Source organism: Natrix helvetica (assembly GCF_964273705.1).
Source record: "Natrix helvetica genome assembly, chromosome: W".
Lineage (NCBI taxonomy): Eukaryota > Metazoa > Chordata > Lepidosauria > Squamata > Natricidae > Natrix > Natrix helvetica.
The window spans coordinates 77,763,837-77,776,132 of NC_138555.1; the positions used below are offsets into that span (position 1 = coordinate 77,763,837).

The 12,296-nt window shown below is 40.2% G+C and overlaps 1 gene segment (V, D, J or C); it reads left to right on the plus strand.

Annotated features, from left to right (window-relative positions):
• The first annotated feature begins 3,334 nt into the window (after nt 1–3,334).
• Nucleotides 3,335–3,757, plus strand: LOC309400598 (T cell receptor alpha variable 18-like). The segment is given in 1 exon: nt 3,335–3,757.
• Nucleotides 3,758–12,296: the final 8,539 nt, after the last annotated feature.

Sequence of the window (12,296 nt, forward strand, 5' to 3'; positions counted from 1 at the left end):
TAAAGATCTTACTGACCAGTTTTCAGAACAATGCCCAAGGCTTCCAGGCTACTCACTATGATAACAAGAAAAATGGCACTTTTAATATGCAGAAAACAGCCATCCAGTTGAAGGACTCTGCTGTCTACTTCTGTGCCTTCCAAGATGCACAGTGACAGGAAGCAGATGGGCAGACAATCAAAAACAGGAGAAAAAAGTATTAAGAGCAGAGACAGGGGGAATCCTGCAATTGTCAACTGATTCACTTCACCATAAGGATTTTTATAGAGTTACGTCTCATGTTAATTTTGAGAAGTGGTCAAAATAGGGAGCTTCCTATCAAATCCTGCCCCTGTAAACAGTGGTGTCCCCCAAGGCAGTGTTTTAAGACCAACACTCTTTATTTTTAACATGAATGAACTTTGAAATCATAGCATAAGCAACTGTGTTCTCTTCGCTGATGATGTAAAACTATTTAACGCAACCAGTTATGCTGCTACCTTTCAAAAAGACCTTGACTATCTGTCCGAATGGTCAAACAATTGGCAACTTCAACTCTCAACCAATAAATGCTCTCTCTTACACATTGTCGAAAAAAATCAGAACACAAAATACAAGCTGGGTGGACACAACCTTGTAGATTGCCCCCACTCTGTCAAGGACCTTGGAGTACTCATATCTAATGATCTAAGCGCCAGAGCCCACTGTAATAACATTGCCAAAAAGGCATTAAGAGTTGTTAACCTAACCTTGTGTAGCTTTTTCTCTGGTAATATTGTACTGCTAACCTGAGCATACAAAACCTTTGCTAGACCAATTCTCGAATACAGCTCATCTGTCTGGAACCCACACTGCATATCGGACATTCATACAATTGAGCAAGTTCAGAGATATTTCACGAGAAGAGTCCTCTGCTCGTTTACGCGCAACAGAATACCTTATGTCGCAAAAACCTGAAATTTTGGGATTAGGCAAGTTAGAATTATTCAGTCTGACCTAAGTGTAGTACATAAAATTATCTGCTACAATGTCCTACCTGTCAATGACTACTTCAGCTTCAGCTGCAACAACACACAAGCACACAATAGAGACAAAGTTAAGGTAAACCACTCCAAACTCGACTGCAGAAAATACGACTTCAGCAACAGAGTGGTCAGTGATTGGAATGCACTCCCTGACTCTGGGGTTTCCTCCCCAAACCCTCAAAACTTTAACCTTAGATTGTCTACTGTTGACCTCACCCCAATCCTAAGAGGTCTGTAAGGGCCGTGCATAAGTGCACCAAAGTGACTCCTAATGTTCCCATTTATTCATATACATTTCATGCATTCAAAATCATATTTATACTTAAATATGTTAGCTAATACATTCTTGATGAAATAAATAAAATATGAAGATCTCTTTTTCTCTCTCCCTCTCACTTGTATTTATCCCCCAGTTTCCACTCAATTCACCTGACCAACAATATATTTTTCTTTCATTTTTTAAAAAATTCATGAACACTTTGAATACAGTGTATTGTCAGGGCATATCATTTACAGAAAAGCAAAGAAAGAACAAAGAAATATTAACACATTTGTTAATAAGGATAATCATAGTGTAACAGAATAATTTTAACTAGATTTATCTTGATATTAGCTTATTTGTAATTCTGTTAATTATATAGCAGAGTAAAACCAGGAGGGACACCTTTACATCACTCATTAAGAAGAGGAGGAGGAGGAGGAAGAAGAAGGAGAAGGAGTAAAAGAAGAAAAAGAAGAAGAAGAAGAAGAAGGAGAAGGTGAAGAAGAAGAAGAAGAAGAAGAAGAAGAAGAAGAAGAAGAAGAAGAAGAAGAAGAAGAAGAAGAAGAAGAAGAAGAAGAAGAAGAAATGGAGCGATATGATAGCAGCATTTCAATATTTGAGGGGCTGCCCCAAGGAAGAGGGGGTAAACCTGTTCTCCAAAGCACCAGAAGGTAAGACAACAATGGATGGAAACTAATCCAGGAGAGAAGCAACATAGTACTAAGGAGAAATTTCCTAGCAGTTAGAGCAACTAACCAGTGGAACGACTTGTCTCCAGAAGCTGCAGGTGCTCCAATATTAGGTTTTTAGGAAGACACTGGATAACCATTTCTCTTAAATGGTATAGGGCTTCCTGCCTGACCAGGGGCTTGGACTAGAAGATCTTCAAGGTCTCTTCCAACTCTGTTATTCTGTATTCTGTAAGAATGCATTCGTGTCCTTTAGTTGATAGCATTGGCAGTTGCCTATCTTGAAATATTTATTTATTGATCAAATTTATAAACTTCTCTTCACCCTCACTGAGGGACTGAACAAATAAAGTAGTAAAGCATACAATATCAGGATTCAGTTTTCCAGTTTAATTCTCTCAGACTCAAAAATAACTCTTCAATTCACATTTCATTTTATCCAGATCCCTCCCTCCCCCTCTCCCTCTCCTCTCTCCCCTCCCTCCATTTCTTTCTCTCTCCCTCTCTCATCTATTTATTCTACTACAGCCTCTCATTTCAGCTGCCTAATAATGCTTGTAACAAAAAACACACACAACCCTGGGATCTTCCTTCAACCCAGGTGCTTTCTTACACCTTCTTTCAAACACAGGGTGGCAATCTTGAGACAACAGGAGTCCTACCAGGTTACATACAAGATAAAGCCGGTAGCACATATCCTTTGTAAACCATACCCTGTGGTTTGTCTTCCTTTTACCACCAAATTTACATATTCGAAGCCAATTTGTTTGTGAAGGGAAAGAGCTGCGTAGTGTCTTTCATACTGTATTGAGTCTTCGAAAGCAAAGTGGGAAGGGAACCTCAGAAGCCTTGCACCAGCATTGAAGTCCTCCAAAGTTATTTTTTGGGGGGGGGATTATTACGCCCATTCTTCATCAGGAAAATGTCCCTGTGGTCTGTCCTATTCGTCATCATCCTCATCTCATTTTCAAGTAAGTATTGGTTTTCTCATAACGTTAGACTCTTATGTTTTGACTCGTTATAAGTTCTTTGAGTTCCTTGCAATCAGGTAGAATACGATCTCGTGGAAGATCTCTAGGAATTTGGCACTAGATTTCCTGCCAAGAATGTCAAGAACAACAGAGGTATTCAGCTTCAATGAAGGCAGATCACATTAACGGTCCGTGGGATTAAAAATTATGAATTTGGGGTCCAAGAGGTTGATGACCCCTGCTTTGCATGATTTCTTGGAAATTGAGACTAAATTATTTGCAAGGAATGACAAGAACAGATGTAATCAGCTTGAATGAAGAACATGTGTAGGCTTGCCGAGGGTGCTTGGCGATCGGAATGATGGAGAGAATATAGATCTGAGAAGGAATTTTTACAGATTGACCCTCATGATATTTGCAGAGAAAGTCGGTCCAAGCAGCACCCAGGATGTTTCTGAAAAGAGGCCGAGGGAGTATTTGTCCACCTCTTCAACTCACCTCATGCCTTCTGCATTTATCTTCTCTGCAGGTGGAAGCACAGGACAGTTGGTGGACCAAACATCTGGAATTGTGACAGTTACTGAAGGACAATCCCTTTCTCTCAGATGTGCCTATGAAGCACAGTTAAGTAGCACAAATTACCCATTCTGGTACATTCAGCATCCTGGTCAGCCTCCAGAAATCTTGCTGACCAGTTTTCAGAACAATGCCCAAGGCTTCCTGGCTACTCAGTATGTTAACAAGAAAAAAGGCACTTTTAACATGCAGAAAACAGCCATTCAGCTGGAGGACTCTGCTGTCTACTTCTGTGCCTTCCAAGAGACACAGTGACAGGAAGCAGAAGGGCAGACAATCAAAAACAGGAGAAAAAGTATTAAGAGCAGAGACAGGGGGAATCCTGCAATTGTCAACTGATTCACTTAACCAGAATGATTCTTTCAGAGTCACATTATATGTTAGTTTTGAGAAGTGGTGAAAATAGGGAGCGCCCTATCAAATCCTGCCCCTGTAAACAGTGTCCCCCAAGGCAGTATTTTTAGACCAACACTGTTTATACTTCACATGAATGACCTTTGCGATCATAGCATAAGCAACTGTGTTCTCTTCACTGATGATGTTGGACTATTTAACGCAAGCAGCTATGCTGCTACCTTTCAAAAAGACCTTGACTATCTGTCCGAATGGTCAAACAATTGGCAACTTCAACTCTCAACCAAAAAATGCTCTAACTTACACATTGTCAAAAAAAATCAGAACACAAAATACAAGCTGGGTGGACATAACCTTGTAGATTGCCCCCACTCTGTCAAGGACCTTCGAGGACTCATCCCTAATGATCTAAGTGCCAGAGACCACTGTAATAACATTGCCAAAAAGGCATTAAGAGTTGTTAACCTAACCTTGCGTAGCTTCTTCTCTGGTAATATTGTACTGCTAACCAGAGCATACAAAACCTTTGCTAGACCAATTCTCGAATATAGCTCATCTGTCTGGAACCCACACTGCATATCGGACATTCATACAATTGAGCAAGTTCAGAGATATTTCACGAGAAGAGTCCTCTGCTCCTCTACGCACAACAGAATACCTTATGTCGCAAAAACCTGAAATTTTGGGCTTAGGCAACTTAAAACCATTCAGTCTGACCTAAGTGTACTACATAAAATTATCTGCTACAATGTCCTACCTGTCAGTGACTACTTCAGCTTCAACTACAACAACACACAGGCACACAATAGATACAAACTTAAGGTAAACCTCTCTAAACTTGACTGCAGAAAATACGACTTCAGCAACAGAGTGGTCGAAGACTGGAATGCACTACCTGAATCTGGGGTTTCTTCCCCAAACCCTCAAAACTTTAACCTTAGATTGTCTACTGTTGACCTCACCCCAATCCCAAGAGGTCTGTAAGGGCCGTGCATAAGTGCACCAAAGTGCCTCCCGTCCCAGTCCTAATATTCCCATTTATTCATATACATTTAATGCATTCAAAATCATATTTATACTTAAATATGTTATCTAATACATTCTTGACGAAATAAATAAAATAAAATATGAAGATCTCTCTTTCTCTCTCCCTCTCACTTGTATTTATCCCCTCAGTTTCCACTCAATTCACCTGACCAACAATATATTTTTCTTTCATTTTTTAAAAAATTCATAAACACTTTGAATGCAGTGTATCGTCAGGGCATATCACTTACAGAGAAGCAAAGAAAGAACAAAGAAATATTAACACATATGTTAATAAGGATAATCATAGTGTAACAGAATAATATTAACTAGATTTATCTTGATATTAGCTTATTTGTAATTCTGCTAATTATATAGCAGAGTAAAACCAGGAGGGACACCTTTACATCACTCATTAAGAAGAGGAGGAGGAGGAGGAGGAGGGGGAGGAGGAGGAGGAGGAGGAGGAAGAAGAAGAAGAAGAAGGAGAAGGAGAGGGAGAGGGAGAGGGAGAAGGAGAAGAAGAAGAAGAAGAAGAAGAAGAAGAAGAAGAAGAAGAAGAAGAAGAAGAAGAAGAAGAAGAAGAAGAAATGGAGCGATATGATAGCAGCATTTCAACATTTGCGGGGCTGCCCCAAGGAAGAGGGGGTAAACCTGTTCTCCAAAGCACCAGAAGGTAAGACAACAATGGATGGAAAGTAATCCAGGAGAGAAGCAACCTAGAACTAAGGAGAAATTTCCTGGCAGTTAGAGCAACTAACCAGTGGAATGACTTGTCTCCAGAAGCTGCAGGTGCTCCAATATTAGGTTTTTAGGAAGACACTGGATAACCATTTCTCTTAAATGGTATAGGGCTTCCTGCCTGAGCAGGGAGTTGGACTAGAAGATCTTCAAGGTCTCTTCCAACTCTTTTATTCTGTATTCTGTAAGAATGCTTTCATGTCCTTCAGTTGATAGCATTGGCAGTTGTCTATCTTTGAATATTTACTTATTGATCAAATTTATAAATTTCTCTTCACCCTCACCGAGGGACTGAACAAATAAAGTAGTAAAGCATATAACATCGGGATTCAGTTTTCCAGTTTAATTCTTTCAGACTCAAAAATAACTCATCAATTCACATTTAATTTTATCCAGATCCCTCCCTCCTCCTCTCCCTCTTCCTCTCCTCTCTCCCCTCCCTCCCTTTCTTTCTCTCTCCCTCTTTCCCCTATTTATTCTACTACAGCCTCTCATTTCAGCTGCCTAATAATGCCTGTAACAAAACACACACACACACACACACAACCCTGGGATCCTTCCTTCAACCCAGGTGCTTTCTTACACCTCCTTTCAAACACAGGGTGGCAATCTTGAGACAACAGGAGTCCTACCAGGTTACATACAAGATAACCTCTGTAGCGCATATGCTTTGTAAACCATACCCTGTGGTTTGTCTTCCTTTTAACACCAAATTTACATATTCAAAGCCAATTTGTTTGCGAAAGGAAAGAGCGGCCTAGTGTCTTTGATAGTGTATTGAGCCTTTGATAGCAAAGTTGGAAGGGAACCTCAGAAGCCTTGCACCAGCATTGAAGTCCTCCAAAGTTATTTTTTGGCGGAGGGATTATTACGCCCATTCTTTATCAGGAAAATGTCCCTGTGGTCTGTCCTATTCGTCATCATCCTCATCTCATTTTCAAGTAAGTATTGGTTTTCTCATAACGTTAGACTCTTATGTTTTGACTCGTTTTAAATTCATTGAGTTCCTTGCAATCAGGTAGAATACGATCTCGTGGAAGATCTCTAGGAATTTGGCACTAGATTTCCTGCCAAGAATGTCAAGAACAACAGAGGTATTCAGCTTCAATGAAGGCAGATCACATTAACGGTCCGTGGGATTAAAAATTATGAATTTGGGGTCCAAAAGGTTGGGGACCCTTGTTTTGGATGATTTCTTGGAAATGGAGACCAAATTATTTGCAAGGAATGACAAGAACAGATGGAATCAGCTGGAATGGAGAACATGTGTAGGCTTGCCGAGGGTGCTTGGCGATGGGAATGATGGAGAGAATTTAAATCTGAGAAGGAATTTTTACAGATTAACCCTCATGATATTTGCAGAGAAAGTCGGTCCAAGCAGCACCCAGGATGTTTCTGAAAAGAGGCAGAGGGACTATTTGTCCACCTCTTCAACTCACCTCATGCCTTCTGCATTTATCTTCTCTCCAGGAGGAAGCACAGGACAGTCAGTGGACCAAACATCTGGAATTGTAACGGTTACTGAAGGACAATTTCTTTCTCTCAGATGTTTCTATGAAGCACAGTTCAGTACCATAAATTACCCATTCTGGTATATTCAGCATCCTGGTCAGCCTCCAGACATCTTACTGACCAGTTTTCAGACCACTGCCCAAGGCTTCCAGGCTACTCACTATGAAAGGGAGAAAATTGGCACTTTTAACATGCAGAAACCAGCCATCCAGTTGAAGGACTCTGCTCTCTACTTCTGTGCCTTCAGAGATACACAGTGACAGGAAACAGAAGGGCAGACAATCAAAAACAAGAAAAAAAGTATTAAGAGCAGAGACAGGGGGAATCCTGCAATTATCAACTGATTCTTTTAACCATAGTGATTTTTTCTGAGTCACATTTCATGTTAATTTTGAGAAGTGGTCAAAATAGGGAGCTCCCTATTAAATCCTGCCCCTATAAACAGTGGTGTCCCCCAAGGCAGTGTTTTAAGACCAACACTCTTTATACCTTACATGAATGACCTTTGAGATCATAGCATAAGCAACTGTGTTTTCTTCACTGATGATGTAAAACTATTTAACGCAACCAACTATGCTGCTACCTTTCAAAAAGACCTTGACTATCTGTCCGAATGGTCAAACAATTGGCAACTTCAAATCTCAACTAATAAATGCTCTAACTTACACATTGTCAAAAAAATATCAGAACACAAAATACAAGCTGGGTGGACACAACCTTTTAGATTGTCCCCACTCTGTCAAGGACCTTGGAGGACTCATCTCTAATGATCTAAGTACCAGAGCCCACTGTCATAACATTGCCAAAAAGGCATTAAGAGTTGTTAACCTAACCTTGCGTAGCTTCTTCTCTGGTAATATTGTACTGCTAATCAGAGCATACAAAACCTTTGCTAGACCAATTCTCAAATACAGCTCATCTGTCTGGAACATGCATATCGGACATTCATACAATTGAGCGAGTTCAGAGATATTTCACGAGAAGAGTGCTCCACGCCTCTACGCTCAACAGAATACCTTATGTTGCAAAACCCTGAAATTTTGGGATTAGGCAACTTAAAACCATTCAGTCTGACCTAAGTGTAGTACATAAAATTATCTGCTACAATGTCCTACCTGTCAGTGACTACTTCAGCTTCAACTGCAACAACACACAAGCACACAATAGATACAAACCAGGGGTGGGTTCCTGCCACTTCTAACCTCTTCTATAGAAGAGGTTCCACAAATCTACAGTGCCGTTTAGAACCGGTTCCAGCTCCCTCCCTCCCCCCGCCCGTCCACACATCATCAAGATGAAAAGCAAGAGGAGGAATTCTGAGAGTTGAAGTCCACGAGTCTTAAAGCTGTCAAGTTTGAACACCCCTGGGTTTTTTTTTTCTGAAGGGTTAGGGGTGCAAGGGTCTTGTAACTTGACAGCTTTAAGACTTGCGTGCTTCAGTGCCAGAGTTCCTGAGCCAACATCACTGGAGGAGGAATTCTGGGAGTTGAATTCCACCCTGTCACATCCCTGCCAAGCCACTCCCACCCAGTCACGTGGCCAGCAAGCCACTCCCACAAAGCAGGTCACACCTACAGAAGAGGTTCTAAAAAATTTGAAACCCACCACTGATACAAACGTAAGGTGAACCACTCTAAAGTTGACTGCAGAAAATACGACTTCAGCAACAGAGTGGTCAGTGACTGGAATGCACTACCTGACTCTGTGGTTTCTTCCCCAAACCCTCAAAACTTTAACCTTTGAGTGTCTACTGTTGACCTCACCCCAATCCTAAGAGGTCTTTAAGGGGCATGCATAAGCACACCAGCCTGCCTACCGTCCCTGTCCTAATGTTCCTTTTTATTGATATCCTTTTCATGCATTCAAAATCATGTTTGTACTTATATATTTTATCTAATACATTCTTGATGAAATAAATAAAATAAATAAAATAAAATATGAAGATCTCTCTTTCTCTCTCCCTCTCATGTGTATTTATCCCCGCAGTTTCCACTCAATTCACCTGACCAACAATATATTTTTCTTTCGTTCTTTTAAAAAAATCATAAACAATACAGATAATTTTATGTACTACACTTAGGTCAGACTGAATAGTTCTAAGTTGTCTAAGGCCTAAAGACCTCTTAGGAATGGGGTGAGATGATAGAGTGTATCATCAGGGCATATCATTTACAGAAAAGCAAAGAAACACCAAGGAAATATGAGCATATACATTAATAAGGATAATCATGGCATAACGGAATAATTTTAACTAAATTTATCTTCATATTAGCTTATTTGTAATTCTGTTAATTATACTAGCATAATTATAATTATAAACCACCTTGATTTTTAATTCATACATAGCAATGATCTGTCTTCATCTAATTTCTACCTCTTATCTCTAACCACTCATAAAGTCTATTCCATGTTACATCATATTCTGTGCCCTCTTTTCTTTATTTTTAATGTCAATCTGTCCATCTCTGCACAGTCTAATATTTTCCGAATTACATCTTCATCTAATGTTCTCATTTTCCCAAACTTGTGTAAATACAGACTTTGCTGCTATCAATAAATACATGCAAAACTAAATATGTAGCGTCCCTGCGGGGAGAGGGGGTGGTCTATAAATTTAATAAAACCTAAACCTAAAACCTAAACCTTTATCATAGCCCTTCGGCATTATATCCAACAAGAATATTTCTGCTTTCATATCTATATGTTGCTTGATCATCTTTTCCAACCAAGTATATATATTTTCAATACTCTCAATATTTCCAGTAGTCTCTTCCTTTCATACAAGTCCACCACATATGGTGATAGGTACCAGGAGTTTCTATTACGCTTCCAACATTGGGCGGAGATATTGCTCGATTTTTCCTTCAGAAACCACCTTCAACACTGGGATTCTTCCTTCAACCAAACTGTTTTCCTATAGCTCCTTTAAAACACACGGTGGCAATCTTGAGACAACATGAGTCTTACCAGGTGACACACATGATATCCTCTGTAGCACATATGCTCCGCGAACCATATCCTGTGGTTTATATTTCCTTGGCCACCAAATTTACATATGAGAAGTCCATGTCTTTCTTGAAGTGACATTTCTGTCTCTCTTCTACAGCCAAGTTGGCCAAGAAAATGTGGCTGTTTACCATCACCATCCTCTCATTTTTAAGTAAGTATTTATTTCCTCACAATGTTTCTTTAAGTATTTTATTGAATAGAATAGAATAGAATAGAATAACAGAGTTGGAAGGGACCTTGGAGGTCTTCTAATCCAACCTCTGCTCAGGTAAGAAAACCTACACCACGTCAGAGAAACAATTATCTAACATAACTGCCCTCAGGTGCTTTGGAGAATACCTTGATTCCATCTTCTTGGTGGCAGCACTTGCGATATTGGAACACTGCTAATACAATACAGATATACGATGTAGAAGACCCTGTGCAGGTTTCAGATTCAGAGCAGGGACCAGAGGGGCTGCTTGGCCACCTGGAGGCACTTGAAGCATGGAGCAATGGGGAAGATCAAAGGAAGTCAGTCCCTGATGCAAGAGTAAGACGGGCTGAGAAGCGAAAGCAGCAGCTTCGTAGGCAGACTCACAGACGATAATTAGCACAGGTGGTTTTAGATTGGCCCTTCCCAAGGGAGCTGATAGGTGAGGCGTTGGGAGGGGACATTTGCAGGAAACAACAGTTCGAAATTAGCAGTGAAGAAAGTCGATGTCTTAGAGCCGTGTCTGAATAGCTGGTTTGTTTTCTTGTATTCTGAATTATCTGAGCCTTCGGTCAAAAGGTTTGTTATCTGCAATTAAACAGTGGCAACCAGCCAAGCCTGTGTTTTGGCTTGTTCACAGGTGTGGAGGGGTGTGTGTGTCAGAACAGCTAGGTATATATTTGAGTTGTTTAGGTTCCTTAAAATGAGGTAGAGTAGGATGCCCTGGAAAATGCCTGGACAAACGGACAGAAATATTGCAAGAACATGGACGGAAGCATTTAACTGGAATGAAGGATCTTTTGTGTAAATGTTCAATATGTTTGATGGTGAGCATGGTAGAAAGGATATAAAACCAGGAAGGATTACTTTCCATAGTTGATGAACATATTAAACATTTATTTCCATTCCATAATTAGCATAGATGTTTTGACACAGCAATAAAAATGGTCCAACCAGCAGCAAAATTGTCTCTGAAATAGGGAAAAGGACCTATTTATTCACCTCTGTTGACCTGCACTGATCCTTCAGATCTATTTTCGGATGTGCTGATCCCCTCTTTCATCCATGTCCCTCATCGGGGTATGCATTGGGTTCAAACTTTGTCTCTTAAATAAGTGATTACTTTTCATAGTTGATGAACATATTAAACATTTATTTCCATTCCATGCTAAACCATGGTGTTTGGTTGGACATATCTCCAGTTGTTTAGGTTCCTTCAAATCAAGTAGATCCTTTGGAAGAGTCCTTGGAAATTGAGGGTAAATTATTTACAAGGATAAGAACAAATGTAATCATCTGGAATGAAGAGGGTGTATGTGTGTGTTTGTCCAGTGTGTTTGGTGGTGGGAATGATGGAGAGACTATAAATCTGAGAAATAATTTGCACAGGGTAGACCTCAAAATCAGCATACTATTTTCAGAGAAGAATATTTGGTCCCAGAAACACCCTGGTTGTTTTTGAAAAGGGGGGAGAAGGATAGACTTGTCCACCTCTCCAGCTCACCTTGTGTCTTCTTCATTATCTTCTGTCCAGGAGGAAGCACAGGACAGTCCGTGGACCAAACATCTGGCACTGTATTTGTTACGGAAGGACAACTTGTCTCTCTCAATTGTTCTTATGAAGCACAGTAATCTGTGCACACACTATCAATTTTGGTACATTCAGTTTCCTGGTCAACCTCCAGAATTCCTTTTGGCATCGTATTCGAACCAAGCTCAAGGATTCCAAGCTACTCACATTCGCCATGAAAACAAGCAAAAAGGGACTTTCAACATGCAGAAACCAGCCATCCAGTTGAAGGACTCTGCTGTCTACTTCTGTGTCTTTCAGGATACACAGTGACAGGAAGCAGAAGACAGCCCAATCAAAATCACGAAAAAAGAATGAAGTGAAAAGGAAAATGTTGTCATTGATGGCCCTGCGCTCCAAAATTCTTTTCAAGATTGAAAATAGTTCTT